Raw genomic sequence first — 16,393 nt, 5'->3', positions numbered from 1 at the left:
TAAATTCACCAATTGTAAATAATGTTTTGCTCACCAAATCTTTGTTTGCTAAGGTTGCAATAAGTAAGAAACAACAATTTACGTTTGTCTAAAATACTTTTATCTCTAATTACATACATGTAGCTATGTAGTAAATTATGTGTACGTCACCATTTAGCCAAGTGGAACATGTGAACAGATTCAATTACTACTACTATTCAGCAATACTATTCTAAATCAACTGTAGTTGTAATTGGTGATGAGGCTTGGATATCATGTTGTGATGTCATTACTAAGATCGGGATTGGCCGTTAGAAATGTTCAGGATTTCGGAGAAAGTGAAGAGTTTTGGTCGGGATGACAGGATAGAAGTACCCTAAATAATGGGTACCATCAATTGAGTATCCGAAGAAAGGGGACTAGTTTAGAACTGGAAACAGACCCTTGATATGAAACTGTTATGAAAGGACAAGGTTGTCCTTGCTGGTACATGTATGATTTTAATCTTTGTGCTGGAAACCTCAAGAAATGTCAGACTACAAACACTGGTTACATTAAGGATATCAACAGTGCTGCACATGCAGTTTGTGTGAATAATGAGGAAATCTCAACTGTAGAAAATATTAAGCTCTTGGGTGTTGCAATGAATTCTAAACTGAACATTACAGATCACATAACCGCAATTTGTACTGTACCTTACGTATTGCTATATAGTTTAGCACGTTTGTATTTGTGGTGACACGCAAAAAAGAGGACTGAGGGCGACCTATGGAGACAAGCATGCAAGTTATTCGTTTATTTGCTGAGTTGCCAATACTTATGAATACGCACTTCAACTTATCCCTGATTTTAAATAATTGAATTCTTACTTTTTTAAGACAATCAGACTTCCCCATTGCTACAGTACATGTAGTTACAGTACTGTAACATCCTTTGCAGCATCTTGCGTCAAAATTATGGGGAAAAATTAATTATCTCTAGATGTTAGATGTGCAAGAACTTTGAAACGTCCTGAAAAGAAGATTCGTAAATGTGGTTCAAGTTAGTTGGCGGATGATGGCTGCAAGAGTTGTTCCCTCTGTTCATCATGTGATTTTGTCATCTCGTTATTCTTGTATCAAATCTTTAACGATTGTCATTTGATTATTAAATATTAATTTTCATGCAGTTTTAAAATAATATTTTTAGGGTATTTTTATGGTCTTCAGATTACCGGTATTGTGGGAATTTCCTGGGCTATAAGCATTGCTACATTAAATGGGGACAGAGTATATATTGAACAAACCTTGACAGCTTTCTTGTTTTGTTTTATATTGTTTGACCGGAAACCCATAAGGGTTGAAACGTGTAACGGCCCCTCGTGTGCTGCGAAACAAGCTTCTGAATATTCAACTTGCTAAGTACCATATTTGGAACAACAAGAGCGAGGGGTTTCCAAATATGGTACTTAGCACTGAAACATTCAACCAATCAGTTCGCACTGAATATTCGGAAGCTGTGAACGCGCGTTACTCTTATGGGTTTCTGGTTTGACTCAATATAGTGACATTTAAAATCAAAGGTACCTTAACTGGTGATAATTATAGTATGATGTGAGGGTTTTTATTATTGATTTTGTGTTGAATGTTGAAACAGTGATGTATATCTGAGTGAGCTTTGGAATCGTGGGGCTAAAAAGCTATTAGGGACTTTGAGATCAGAGGACGAGGAGACCAACATTTTTCGAAATGTGCGTGCTCAGAACGGAAAACTTGTAGTCATTCTCGTCCTCTGATCTACAAAGTTCCCTATTATAATCTGTGCCTATGCTGTGGAGATCTTTAGAAAGGAAATATTTCCAACAATTGTCTCTTTTATTTGCAGAGCCTCCAGTGAGCACTACACAGTTTCTTCATTGTAAATTAAGGATGGTCATTGGCAGTGCAAGGCGTTATGTTGAGGGCTTCATGTATGATGTGTTGCTTTGTATTTACTGAGTTAGGGGGGGGGGGATTAGGATTGGTTCTGATAGATAATTTTATTGAATTTATGTAGGGGTTTCATTGGCATTTAATATTCTTGTTTTGGAGAAAATTGTTTGGGGTGCTAAGAGCGGTCTGGGAAAATGATTTTCACAGATCTTCAATCTTCCTGCAGCTTTTCTCTTAATGAAGCCCCTGTTACCGGTAGAACAAGATTCTACTAATGCAGGAAGGTAGCCATGATGAACCCAGCCGGCTCTTTGGGACTGTGTACCTGTAGAATTGGCTTGAAGCATTTCTGCTGAACTGTTGAAATTTGAGCTGTTAATAAGATATCTTCCATACGGTTAAATACACTGGAAGTGGCCTTTTAGCAACTTCCCTTCTAATGGATGATGGGATTAACAACCAATCAGGACCATAATTCAAAACATTCTAATAGAGGTCTTGCTGTTACATAATACAGTGGTTATAGCTGTTTAGTATAAATACACAGGTGATTATACAAAATCGCGCGCTCTCATTGGCTCGCTATCTTGGACTATCAGCCGATAATCACCACGACGGACAAAATGGCTGCCAGTAGTCGTTTTGCCACTGTAAGTGAACATGATTTCATGTTGAAATGTTTTTTTTCTCTTTTTTGAAATAATCACCTGTGTATTTATACTAAAATAATTATTCGCCTCAGGCTCAGTGATTATCGGTGAATATTCACCTGGACTTCGTCTCTGTGAATATTCACCGATAATCACTTCGCCTTCGGCGAATAATTGTTAATTAACATTTTATTTTTGTCAAAAAAACTGCAGAGAGACTTCTTATCAATTTTTGTGCAATATATGCAAACAGAAACGAAAAGTGCTGATCCTAAACAGAAATGGTACCCCCAGTTTTGGCATTATGCTCTGATTTTGCTGGTGGGTATATGTTGGCCCAGTTTGTGGCAATACTTTTATACTATTCTTTGCTTGCATGTGTGGTGGTATTTGACATTTTTTGCATAAACTTGATAACTTTGCTGACAAAATCTGTCAACCCTACTTTTTCCTGGTTGACAAAATTTGTGAAAGTTTTCCAAGACATTTAAGACTCCATGGAGCTTGGGTGGTGCTGGCAGACTTTCAGAAAGTCAAGTTGAAGAATAGGGACAACAACAGAAGAATGCTTCAGTTCGCACCCCTCCTTTGTTGGTACTCTGGGCTGTTACCATCTTCTCTTGAGATTGAGTAACAACAGTGTTGATCAGCTTGTGTGCCAAGAAATTTGACCGCATTTTCTAGTTGGCTGAGAGTTTGTGTAAAACTAGACTTTTTTTTCTTGTTTCGTGGTTTTTAAATTTCACGGAGTTTGCAAAAGTGTGACCTATATCTTTTTTAATATGCCCCTTGCTTAAAATTGAAGGGCTTCCCGTAAATGGGCAAATGTTGCTTCCTGGTGAGGAGTTTGATTATTTTTTCTGCAGGATGTTGCTATTTCTTTACATACGCACATTGTTGACATGAAAATTACCTTGTGCGCGTTTTTGCGATTTTTGGCCCAGTTTTCTTGAAAATGAAGCAAAAAAGTTCATAGAACAACATTCCTCATGTCAAAACAAGTCCGTTTGCAAAATTAAACGTCCAAAAAAGCCATTAATGCCCCTCTTGGGGAAGCTCCTCAATTCAACTTGATATTGAGGTCTAGATGATACAAACAATATAAATGGATGACAATCATGGTAATTTACTGTAATATCCTTTGTCTTCTTCGTCTCGTTGTTAAGCTGAAAAGTAATCTCACTTTATGATTATAGAAAGAAGTCTACTTTTTCACGAACTACTAATAGATTTTGGAATGATTTCGGAATCATTGTACAAACAATCCCTCTATGAAGCAACCACCCTTAAAGAAAGTTTAAGGAGATTTCCACTGCCAGACGTTAACATGAGTTGCCGTCGGAGCATGGTTGTGATTGAACATTCAGGCTTTGGAGACTGGCAACGGTTGTGCATAACATAAGCTGTTATTCAAGACTGCATAGGCTCGCTGATTTTCCCGTGATAGGGTCTTGACTTGGCAGACATGGCACCAGTTACGTTAAGATTTTGATTCATGTCATTCAGATTGGATATGAGTGAAATGTAACCGAACAAAATCTATCAGATTTGGGTGGTTGCTTGACAGTGGCAAGAACAATAGTAAGAGCCACCATCGGGGCCTCCAGGTAGATGCGATAGAGGTGGTTGATTAATTGGAACACCCATTGTCATCGTAAAGACTACAGTGCCGTGGTCTGTTTCTTTGCTGGCAAAGCCAGCAATGGTTCAAAAAAATTGAATGAACGATTTGATTTCTCCAGCCTCATTACTTGCGCTGGGTCTGTCGTTGATGTGCAGTTAAAGCATTGTTTGTGGTCACCGACTTTTCTGGTGAATAGCAACTCTGAAGAAGAATCCGTGTTGGTTGGCCTGATAGTGGTTCTGCTGCATTTTAGCTGTTTAAGGTGTGAACCCCTATTAAAGGCGGCCTCATATAACTTACTGAAGATGGGCGCCTTGGCATATGGCATATATGTTGCTGGTCTTAAAAAACTCTGGGTTTGCGCGGTGTATGATTTTACTGCTGGAGCAGATCTTAGCAAGGGCGGTGGGAGTCCAAAAGGAAAATTAGGGTAATTACGATTTGTCAGAGACAACAATACTTAATGTAAAAAAAAAACCTTTGTGTTATCCGAGCTTTTTATTGATGTATAATGATCTCTGAAGTAAATTATCCCCTATTTTTTTTTTTCAAATTCCACAATTCCTCTTTGTTTTCTTAAAGCGCGTATAAAAAGGAAGTTAAGTAACTTTGCATTTAAAACCAAATAGACTTTCTATAATTTGCAGTATAACAGCAAAGAAACTAAATCAAAGAAAGCCTACTCACAATTAAAAAGTGGTACAGTCAACTCCCGCCTTGCGGACACCTCGCTATTACGGACACCCCGCTATTACGGACAGAAGCAAAATCCCCGGCGAAAGTTACAGACGTTTGACTGAAATAAACTCCCGCTATTTCGGACTTACGGACACTTTATTCGGTCCCAACGTCACAATTTTATTGTTTTCTCTCTCGTTATAGCGGACACCGAGCGGCATCTTGGAATATTTGCAGACATATCAAGTCTATTTCTTTTGCTTTTTGAGACTGCCTTTGTCTTTTTTGGTCGATTTCCGATTCTTCTGTCCATCAATCAAAATTCCTTCATCTTTTTCTTTTTGCAGGCCTTCTTTACAGTCTCGCTGCCATGAATAAGTTCGTCCAGTCTGTCCGCCGTAAATCTTATAAATAACTGGAATTTCCAGTCCCAAGCCAGATCCTCGATTGATCCGTTTTCCACAGATTTCTGCTGTTGCCTTGTGGTTAGCCCTTTTTAAAAAAGATGACACAATTCTCGATAAACCTAATGAAATATGGCCAACAATGCGTCCAGTATCTTCTACAGTAGCAACAACATGTGGATCTTTTGCATTTTCCGGTTTCCGCTGTAAAGTGAGCGTGGTACCAATAACAGGCTTGAAAATGTCCTTGTAAGCATGGTGGCCTCGCATCCACGAGTGAGTGACAAAGCGAGGGAAGTTGCAATTCAAAGGAGAAGTACACAGAGTCGATTGGAACGATATTTTAAGGCAATGTGATAGCTGATGCAATCAATAGCTGATGTTCAGGTTTTTCGTTGAAAATAATTTTTTTTAGAAATGTAGATTACTGTACTTCAGTACAGTAGGTAACCAAAATAAAAATTTTCTCGCACCCCGCTATTACGGACTCTCGTAATTACGGACACCAAATCGCGGTCCCGAGGGTGTCCGCTATAACGGGAGTTGACTGTACCACCTCTTGCTAAGTTCTGCTTTTTTCGGTGGGTCATGAACGGCGCAAAAATACTGTGGAATTAGGATGCGCCGTCTGTGGAAGGGGTTACATTCTTTCTGATTCACTCACTATGTGATCAGTTTCTGGGACTCTAAGCACATTGCAAAAGTGGTTGAACGGCCTGTTTCTCGACAAATAAGTAGTTTGCATGGTAAATCAACAATTGGTCATTTTAGACAAGCGGTAGAGAATACCGAGTAGGAAAAAACGACTTTGACGTTGCTTTTTACAGTTCTTCTTTGTGATGAAGATAAAGTGCGGAAATTAAAACTATTTTTACCTTGGTTCCATTGTATTTTTTTTACTAAGTTTGATAATTGAAACATATCAAGTTTCTTACTTGGTTATAAGAGAAAGGGGAATTTAACATGGGTGAAAATGAGTTTTTTAGATCAGTGTAAAATTTCTTTTGCTTTATTCCCCAAAGCCTTGAAACTACCTTATTACCGGGCTGGTGTCGTTTTTATTTTTTTGTTGGTAGTCACAAAGGTGCATACCCCAGGGATATTGAATTAATCTCCGATCGGACGAATTTACAATTATTCCCTCCAGGAGGTCTAAACTTCCCTACCCCAAGGAGAACTCATAGTCTTTCCCAGCCTTCACAGTCATCTGCGAGCGGGTTAGACCACTCGGCCACCGTTACACATTCCGTTACTCATGATGAAAGCAAAGATTGTGTGTAGAATCTTTCCGCCCGCCATGATTGATTCAGTATTAAACTATTCGATAAAGTGGACAGATGCTTTTTCTTTGAGAATGGCAAGCTTTAAAGGTAATGATAATGTTCTACGTTATTTCTAGATCTTGCCTCGTAATTGTGTGTTCTACTGTGAACACTATTTTGCATAGAACGAATACTTCATTAGAAGTATTTTGCATAGAACGAATAGTTTGTTCGCCGTTTTGACGTAGAAAGAAAATAAGAAAATAGATTTCAACGGCCAAACAAGATAAAAAATGAAACCGTATTATCTATCGCCGTCACGGGGACTTGCAGCGGTCCCCCAGCCAAGTACTTACCTCATTCGGAGGAGCTTAACTTTATTTAGCTGACACGTGGACTAGCATCAACGATTGTGATCTTTGTGTTAGATTGTCGAAGTTTATAACACTTTAAAGGAAAAAAAAGGAAACTAACAAAAACCCGGTGTCTTGCCGTAATTTTGTCACAGGTGCATCCTTTGTTTCGTGAGTTGTCAATATTAAGAGCGGCTCCGCCTAAATATCGACTAAACCGGGAAATAGCCAAAAAATGGAATTTCTTCAAACTCCCCCAGAATGAAGTTCTTAGGGTTAATATTACTTTGAGTTCGTTAAATCATTTAGTGTTTTTATTAACGAACTTTTTCTTCCCGATGACAAAAATCGGCCAAAATTGATCGAAAATAGACGGCATATTCAGAAACTCGTAACCTCGAAAGTAAAGATTATCATTCAAAACTAATTGTACGTCGCATTTCTACTTTCTTTCTTGTATATTTAGAGTAATTTGGATCGCGATTTGATTGTAAATCAAATATTTCACGTAATTTTGAAACCTTTTGGCTTAAGGTGAATATCTAGCCTATTTTCAGCTGCTCAAAAGACGTTCTGGTACATGGATTTCTCCAAAACGGTTTATATTGTCTGAAAGAGCATGATTTCTTCTTCAAATTAGTGAAATAAAATTTTTGGGTAATTAAAATCGTGAGCGCTGAGAAGGCGAGTAAATGCAGTTCTACTTCCTGAAAACGTGACCTTTGACCTAAGCGTCACGAACGTGACAACAACCATAGACAGCAGATGTTTCGTTAGTTTTAAACATTCGGTCCGAAACAAATTACTGCAAGAAACTGGTAGAAGTACGGAATCTTATGGTGTCTACGAAGGAGTTAAAAGTCGCATATCTGACACAAAATAACTTCGTTCGTTAATAGCATTAATAAACGAGCTTCAATAAAATTTGCGAAGTTGCGATGCGTGTTATCTAGCCGATACTCACCTGAACGTTTTATTTATAGCAGATGTCGACTCGTTTTCTTGGAAAAACGTTCGGAAGGAAAGTAAACTCAGATTTCGCCATCTTTGCAAGTACCAATGTTTAAATTCCCACCAGAGAGAAACAACCAAACTGCACAGTTGCCATTAGCAACCTCAAAGTAACATTCTCTCAAAATGTAAACTGAAATAATGTTGGACTATTGACTGCCTTTCAGGTCTAAATTAGAAAGCAGATTTAAGCTTCATTACTTTTTAAAAATGCTTAACTTTATTTGTTTGCGTCGACTTTATTCATTTCATACATTATTAAATTAAAGTGAGTTCGCGTTCAAATATTGACAGGTGTCGCAAATTTTCGGATAAATGTCGGTTGCAGCATTGGAAACAAGTCGCGAGAAGTTAACGACATAAAACGTATTAGCGGTTTCTGGATTTACTATCCTTGTGAGGGAAGAGGCGGTTTTCAACGGAGGAACGTGGAAGGTTATATTTTACTTTGTAGAAACATGTGTGGGAGGCCGGTGAAATTTTTAAGACAAGTCCAAGCAGTCCAAGAATGAATTAAATGTACGTTGTATCTTATAGCATTATTGTGCGAAAAGAGATACATTTTATTCTTCTTTTCTTCATTGCGCAAGGAGGAGGGGGGGAACGATAATTTCAAAACACTGATTGCACTTGCATACCTCGAAGCCCGTAAGTAGTATATAAGGAAAAAATGGTCACTTTTTATGCTAATTAGGTGAAGGAATGTGGGTCGAAAATATGCTAATGAGGATTAAATGGAGGTGTTCGTGGAAAAGGGGTGTGGTTTCTTAGAAAAAGGTTCGAGATTTGAGGTCGAAAATATGGTAATTAGGAGGTCGCTGTTATTTTATTGAAGATCTTAGCTTAAAAGAAAAATGAAAGACGACTTAAGGCAGATATTTCAATATATCTAGTCTTATGTCGTCTCTCTTTTCTCTTTTAAAAATGTATCCGAATTTGTGGTAGACATTGGTAAACTACCAAACCCGAACAATTGTAAAGTAAATTTTCATTTGTGAGGGTTTGATAATTCATTTGTAGTCTCTCTCCTTTCTATTTTACTTAGGTCAATGTTTTATGATAGATTAAAAATCATGATCAAAGGTTTTATTTTACTCAACTTAATATTTATGATAGACCGTTAAAAATACCACAAATCAAAACACAATGAGTAAATCGTTGTGTCGTAGTTTGTGTTATTCGACTTTTGGTCTTTTTCCTTCTTCTCTGTCTTTGTCTTGTTTAGACCGCCGTCAAATGACACAAACCAGAACGTGGAGAAAATAAATTTCTGTGTGTCGTAGTTTGTGTTATTCGATTTTGGTTTTTTCCTTTTATTTTATCTACTTATCATATTTTTGTGTGTTGGAAGATAATCAAAGACAACAGAGACGACAAAGGAGAAATTAAAATCTGCTTTTCGCCGCTATTGTTGTTGATTTGTTTTCTTCCGTTTTTTCTTCTTATTTTATCGTGTTTTGACTTGAAATTATCTTAATCTTGTGTGGTAAGAGATAATCATAACCAGTAGAGATAAACAAAAGAGTAAATCTATGTTTTTATCCCTATTGGCGAGGATCTTATTCTCTTTTTCTTCATTAAAAATATCCAGTGGTAGAAGATAATCATCGACAATGGAGATGAACAAGAAGAAAAAATCCGCTGTTCGTCGCCATTGTTAGTGATTTTGTTTCTTCTTCTTCTTTTCTTCTTAGTTTCTTTATATCTAAGTGAGTTATATTAAGTTATTTTTCAAAAAATATCTAGTGTGGTGTTAAGGAGATTGAGAGAAAAGAGATGTGACGCAAGACATATTAAAATAAATGTAGCTTTCGTCACGCCTCATTTTTCTAATCTCTGGCTGTTTCTTACTTCCTTTTAAAAACTGTATTTTGTCCATACTTTTTGTAGATGAATAATGACTTATTTAAGTTAAATTTAGAAAGAAGTAGGAGACAGGATACATAAAATATCAGCTGTGTCATACTTCCCTTAAAAATTTATCTTTGTTATCCATATCTGTGAAAAAAGCAAAATGTACAGACAAGCACACAAGCAGAAAAAGGTACTGGTTAAAAGTTCTTTTTCTTCTTGTGTACTGTCTGTTCACTTTAATCAATAATCTTCTATCTTTAATAACTTTGAGGGTTGTAAGAAAGAACATTCCAAGAACAAAAGCGACTGACTTAAAAACCATCTTTTATTCTTAGAACGTTCTTTCTCAAACATATTCTTCTTAAAATTATTTTATTTTAAATATTCAAAAAATTACTTATCAGCTTTGATCCTGAAATAGAATAGAAACATCGATCTCAGAGTCAAAACAGAAAAGTTATCTTTGCTTTGTGTGTTGTGTCATATTTTGACTCTTAGTCAAGGTTGTTGAACTCAGACATTTGGTTAAAAACAAAATGGCTGAGATCAACAATGTTGTCTAGAGTAAATCCCTACCAAAAGAATGAGATCCTCAACATTGTCAAAAGCGTTTTATTTATGATTTAGTGGATTCTATGCTATTCTTTTTATTGATCTAATTTCAAGATTTTGGTTGCTTTACAATAGATTTAAAAATGTGTTGCAAAGTAACAAAAATTTGACCTTAGTCATATTAATTAAAAGCTGCTATGAGACACCTCATATAGTCACTCTTGTCTGATCACTTCTGGCTAGATCAGTCTCCTAGTTTTATAATCATCGGTGTCAAGAATTGCAGGTAAAAAAGTATGAAAGTTCTTAAGAGAAAGAGAGGAGATGATTCTGTTGCGATTGAGACAACTTCTAAAATGTGGAGAACATATTTCATTACCTGTACCAAAAGAAAAATTATATTGTTTTGCATTGTATCGAGAACGGATGGAGAATATTGGTGATGAGTTAAGACGCTTAAATAAATGTCGTTTTCACGACCATGTTTGTGAATTAAGAATAAAAAATTTAAGAAGTACTTCTTAGGATGGTTTTCAATAACATCCAAGATGTGCTTCTTCAATTTCTTTTTTCTTTTTAGATCCGTCCTTCTGTGGAAGCGTGGAGAAAGGCTCGTGGGAATAGAGACAAAGATTCACGAGGTTGTTGTCCTGCTGGACGATTGGAGACATTTGCCACGTTTTACGACAAGATATTTCGCTTTCGATCTTTGGATTTGTTTAAAAAGATAGAAGGACATTATTACTTTAAAGATGAGGAGACAGATATGGCCAACGTTTTGCATTAGATGTCATAAAGATACATTTGATGGGTGGGAATACTCTTTAGCATCTATACATGTGATCGTTGTAAGAAATGTAAAGTATTTACCAGAGAATCACATCCTTATCCACTATATTTTGGTTATCGACCTGATTTTTTCTCATATTAAGTTGGGACTTGTACGAGTTAACATCAGTCACGAAAATGAACAGTTATTGTTTAAAGTGTCGTAAACACACGTCTGGAAGTTTCGTTAGACATGGCAAGACTTCAAAGGGGAGAGGTTATTCTATTTTTAAATGTAATCGGTGTGGAACGAATAAGAGTGTTTTCAATAAAGGAAAAAGTCAAAAAGGTGGAATCGTAGGAACATATTTTGATGCAGAACCTTTACCGAATAATGGGTATAAAGGACTAGGACCTATGCTTTCAGCTTATTCCGCTGCAAATAAATTGAAACGACTTCAGAAAGGAAGTGGGTTTGACATTCAAAAGTGGATAGCCAAATCAGGGATGGAATTTCATCCTCCCGGTTTTCAGTTTCTTGGTCCTGGCACGCATCTGGAATATCGTTTGGCCAAAGGTCAGCAGGGGATTAATAGATTGGATAAAATTGCACGCAAACACGACATAGCTTATGCAGATGCTGGTTCGAATATAAAGAAAAAATGGAAAGCGGATGATGAAATGGTTAAGGCAATAGATAATTTACCGGGGAAAAAATCGTGGTTGGAGGTTTTGTCGAGACATGCTATTAACATAAAGAAGAATGCGGAACAGTTTCTTCAATAATTCACGATTTTATTGTAAAAAAAGATTAATACATACTTTTTGTTTTGATTATAGAAAAATATGAAATAGAAAAATAAAGTAATAAAACACACTTTTTGTTTGACTGCTTATGGTAAGTAGTAAGTCTTACTTCCACTCTCGTCTATTGAGACCACTTTGGCCTCTTCTCTAGTTTTTTGGCTTATCTCTGTAGCTAATGCGTGAGCGGCAGCACAAACGGCACATAGGTTGGGTTTTTTACACAACATTTTGTCGAGATAAAAAAGTTCGTGTCCACTCTCTGAGAAACAATCGTACACAGGTTGGCTCTTTTGCAATTTTTCCAGTAGAAACTGGTGGATTGATTTTTCTTTCAGTATCTTCACGAACTCGTTTGTTTTGTAACCCATAAGCATAGCTGTCTGTCGTAGTATGAAGTTGAAAGTTTCTTCACCTGCCTGTTCTTTTGCTGTTTCGTATTCTTGGAAAAGAGAATAAACAAAGGAGTACAAGTCGTCTTCTTTTAAAATCGATTTTTCTCCTGTGTCAAGGAAATTTTTTATTTTCATTCTTTTATCTGGTGATAAAAGCCATTTCAAAGCAGAAAAATCGTGATAGGTACATGCTCTATAGAATTTATTAACTAATTCTTTGAATTTTTTGGGATCGCCTTGCAAATAGTGGTGACCTGGTGACCCTGGTATGTTGATCATCACTTTCCACCAATCTAAAAATGAGCGGGAAAAACGAACTATAAGAGATTTGTGTTTTCTTAATTCTGTCTCATACACACACATCATCATTTCTGGATGGGGGAACAAGTTTTTCGCTTAGATACAATGTCAATGGATTTTCTAACTGCATTTGATAACTTACCGTCCATGATTCCCACTATGGATGCTGGTGAGGAACTGTTGAAGAACACCTTTGAAATTGGCGCTGGATTTCTTCCTCTTCAAACGGCTGTGTCGCAAACTCCAACTCAGGAAAGACTTCCTCTTCCTCCGTTTGAGACTTTTCTTTCTCAGGAGCAATCGATGCAGAATCCCGTACTTGTCTCACAAGAGATTCAACCTTTGAATGGAGAAAAGAGAAAAAATGAAGAGGAACTTCATCCGAATGTTAACGAGACAAAGAAGAAGAAGAGAGTCTATAAGCCGAGACAATCTTAAGTTGTTGAAAAGAAGGAGACAGAGAAAAAGAAGAGGTCTTATAAACCTAGAAAATCAAAGGTTGTAGAGGATGCGTGTCCGCCAGAATCGATTGCCGTTGAGGTCGTTGAAGAAGGAAAATGCGGGGGCGAATCGAATGTCGTGCAAGTTGAGATGGAAGAGGAGACAATCAAAGAGCAAGTCGAGAAAGAAGACAAAAAGGAAACGACTCCAAGTCTTGTGACATTGATTGACAATCAGTTAGAGAATAATGCGAGTCTTTTATTTTCTTATTGTTCTCAGTTGGTAAGAGCATTAATCGACGATACTAGCTATCGTGTTTCTAAGAGTCAGCCAGTTTTGACTCAATTGAAGATGGATGTTTTTACATCTGCATCTTCTATCTTAAAATGTTCTCAAAAACAGAAAAATCATCTTGAGAAAATGAAATCCACATTGTTGACAACATTATATCCTGTCTCGCCTGAGGTCATGGAGATGTCAACAGATAAGCCGGTGTTTTCATCTAAAGTCATTGAAAATCTTTCTCGGAAAAAGAAAGCAGATGAAGAGAAGGAGATACTTGAGAAACAAGTTAAAGAAATGGGGTATCATCCTCAAGGGAAGAAAAAAAAAATGAAGAAAATGATCAAATTTTTCAGATTGTTAAACCAGCTGATCCCGCGAAAGCTGCCAAAAAAGCGTTGTATGAGGCTTTTTGTACATTTGCTTCTTATCCTTTCACTAATGTTAGGATGATTGAAACTCAAGAGGAATTTAACGAAAATTTAGAGAAGATAAAAATCGAAAGTAGTTCTCAGTGGCTTCAGATTGTAGGAATCTTGACTCGACTTGCTAAAAGAAAATTGCAACTCTTTAAGGATTTTAAAACAAATGCTATCGGTGCTAAACAGATGAAGGATCTTATCGAGACACATGTTGCCGGTGAGGTAACTGAAATTCCCTCGTTTTTTAAGATGAATAAGAAGGGAAAGAAGTAGTAAATTTTACCTTTGCTTGATGACATGAAGCACATAGGAGGATTGTGTTTGCTCTAGGTAGTTCTTCGTGTACTCCGTTAACTGTCTTTGAAACGTCGTTGTCACAGTTTGCACATTTTTTTTGAATCAGACTGTAATACTGATCACTAAAAAATAAATCTTGACACTTTCTGGTTGGTATTATGTCTTTTCCTTCATACCTAAGTACTTCATAGTTCATCAAAACGCTTTCTTCAAAAAAGAAATGATTTTCATTGAAGAGTGAAGATTTGAGGATGTTGAAATCTAACAGATATTCAAACACTCTTGCACTTAAGTCGATAGGAAGTTTGAGACCACCCTCTTTTTCATAATCGGTTAGATATTTTGGAGCGACAATGGAGGTTAGACTTTTCATACCCATTTGTTTTTCTAGGGTCTTAGGAGGTATTTCACGAGTGACTTTGTGGGACACTTGTACCATCTTGTTTCTTTAGATAAAAAAACTCATTAATTGGTGATCTTTGTCTGGTACGATTGGATCGTCAGTCCACACAGATTCCAAAACTAACAAGATGTCTCGTGCTCTCGCCGTTTTGTTGTATCTGTCGCGCTCTAATCCCAGATATACATTGAAAATTGCAATAATGTGATTGCGAGATTTTGGAAATTCGTCTCCCCAAGCTATAGTAATTGGTATGGATGAATGTTCGGTGTTTAAAGGTTGTGCTAACTTTACTAGCATTGTTTTGTCGTCTAATATTATTAATTCAGGTGCTCTGAAGGGGAAAATTGGTTCGAAGTCAGTGGGAGCGGATTTCAGTTGACGTTTAACAATTCCAAGACGAGTTTGGACTTTTGGATACGTGGAAGGGTTTTTTGATAAACTGGAAAAATAAAAAAAGAGAGAAAATTAATTTTGTTTTTAATCTTAAAAGAAAACTTTCGATTTTATGAGGGGATAAAAAAAACCATCTTACCTCATCTTGCTGGTGTTTTTTGCTTTTATAAAATCTGACTTTGTTCACACTCTGATAGTGAAGTGATAAAGCAAAAGGTCATCTTCCCCCATTTTTATATTGAGTGATAGATTTTAAAATTTTCCTTTTTGGGAGGTATTATTTTAAAAAGGTCGTCAGGTTCAGAGTTGTTTGTCATATAAGGATGGAATTTGAACTTCCTTTTATTTTTTATGGAATGTAGTCACGTACCCTATAAATGCAAAAACAAATCGATTATACGCATGCGCGATGATGATGAATTACCTCATGTTTTGGATCATTTTGTCTTGTTTCATATAAATAGTTTGAGAAGATATATTGGAGTCAAGATGGAGTGGACCTCCCTTAACGGGTTGGCAAACCCGGTCTGCGATACACAGCCGGGCCAGAAAAAGAAAAGGTGTATATACCTCCTCTCCATCGTCTTTTATGGGAGTGGCTCATTTTTGAAAAGTGTCCACTTATTTCATGGGAGAGTGGCTCATTCCTGTCCACTTATTTTTTGGGGGGTAAAGAACATCAATGAAATACAAAAGATTTTTATAAGGTTCAAACTTTTTCTATTCTTCCATTAAAGATCTCTTATTTAACAATCATCAACTATACTTTTTCTTTTGAAAAACCTATTCTATAGATAAAAGAAAAAAAAATATCTCTTTCGTTTTTTCACTTCATGCAAAAGAGAGTATGCTTTTCAATTATTTTTTTGTTTCTTTCCCTTTTGTTTGCTTGCATTCAACTCTTGAAAGTGATAAGCTAGTCCTGCTTTAGCCTCCTTATTACTTTTGACTTGCCTCTTGGCTTCCAACCTAAACCAAGCCTCTGCATTCAATGCATTTTTGGCATAGGAGGAAAATTCGGCTGCTTTTACAAATTCACATTTTCCTCCTTCATCTTTTTTGTTTGCACAAACATAGAAAAGACGTTGATCAATGAAATCGACCTTTGAAAAACTACGGACCAAAGTGGCTGTTTTTCCGTGATCATCACACCTCACTCTTGGATGAGGATACTTAAATTCATTAAGCACTTTTTCCTTAATATCGAGAAGATACTTAGCATAGTCGGCGGATGATCTTTGCCAACCGAGGTTACAATCTCCTGACGAACACATGCAATAAAAGGTACCCTTTTCCTTAGTCGATCCGACACTCAGAGGCGACTTACAGATTGGACAATTAAAATCAATATTAGCTAATGCTTCTAATGTTGCTTTTGCTGTCGGATCTTCGTCGTCTTCTTCTTCTGCTAACATCGATGGAGGTGCAGGGATAACAGGGATCTCTGATTGTTTCTTTCCTCTCTTCTTTAGAGAATAAAAATTGAGTAAAAATTGTTAATTTTAAGGAAAAAAATGTTCATTTTTCATCTTTCTAAATCTTAGACATATACCCTCGTCTCATTTCCAGTATCTTTGGTGGGTGGACGTCCTCTTTTTTTTGGCTCTTTCT

This window comes from Montipora foliosa, chromosome 13 (assembly GCF_036669935.1).
Source record: "Montipora foliosa isolate CH-2021 chromosome 13, ASM3666993v2, whole genome shotgun sequence".
Taxonomy (NCBI): domain Eukaryota; kingdom Metazoa; phylum Cnidaria; class Anthozoa; order Scleractinia; family Acroporidae; genus Montipora; species Montipora foliosa.
This window is presented reverse-complemented; position numbering follows the sequence as displayed.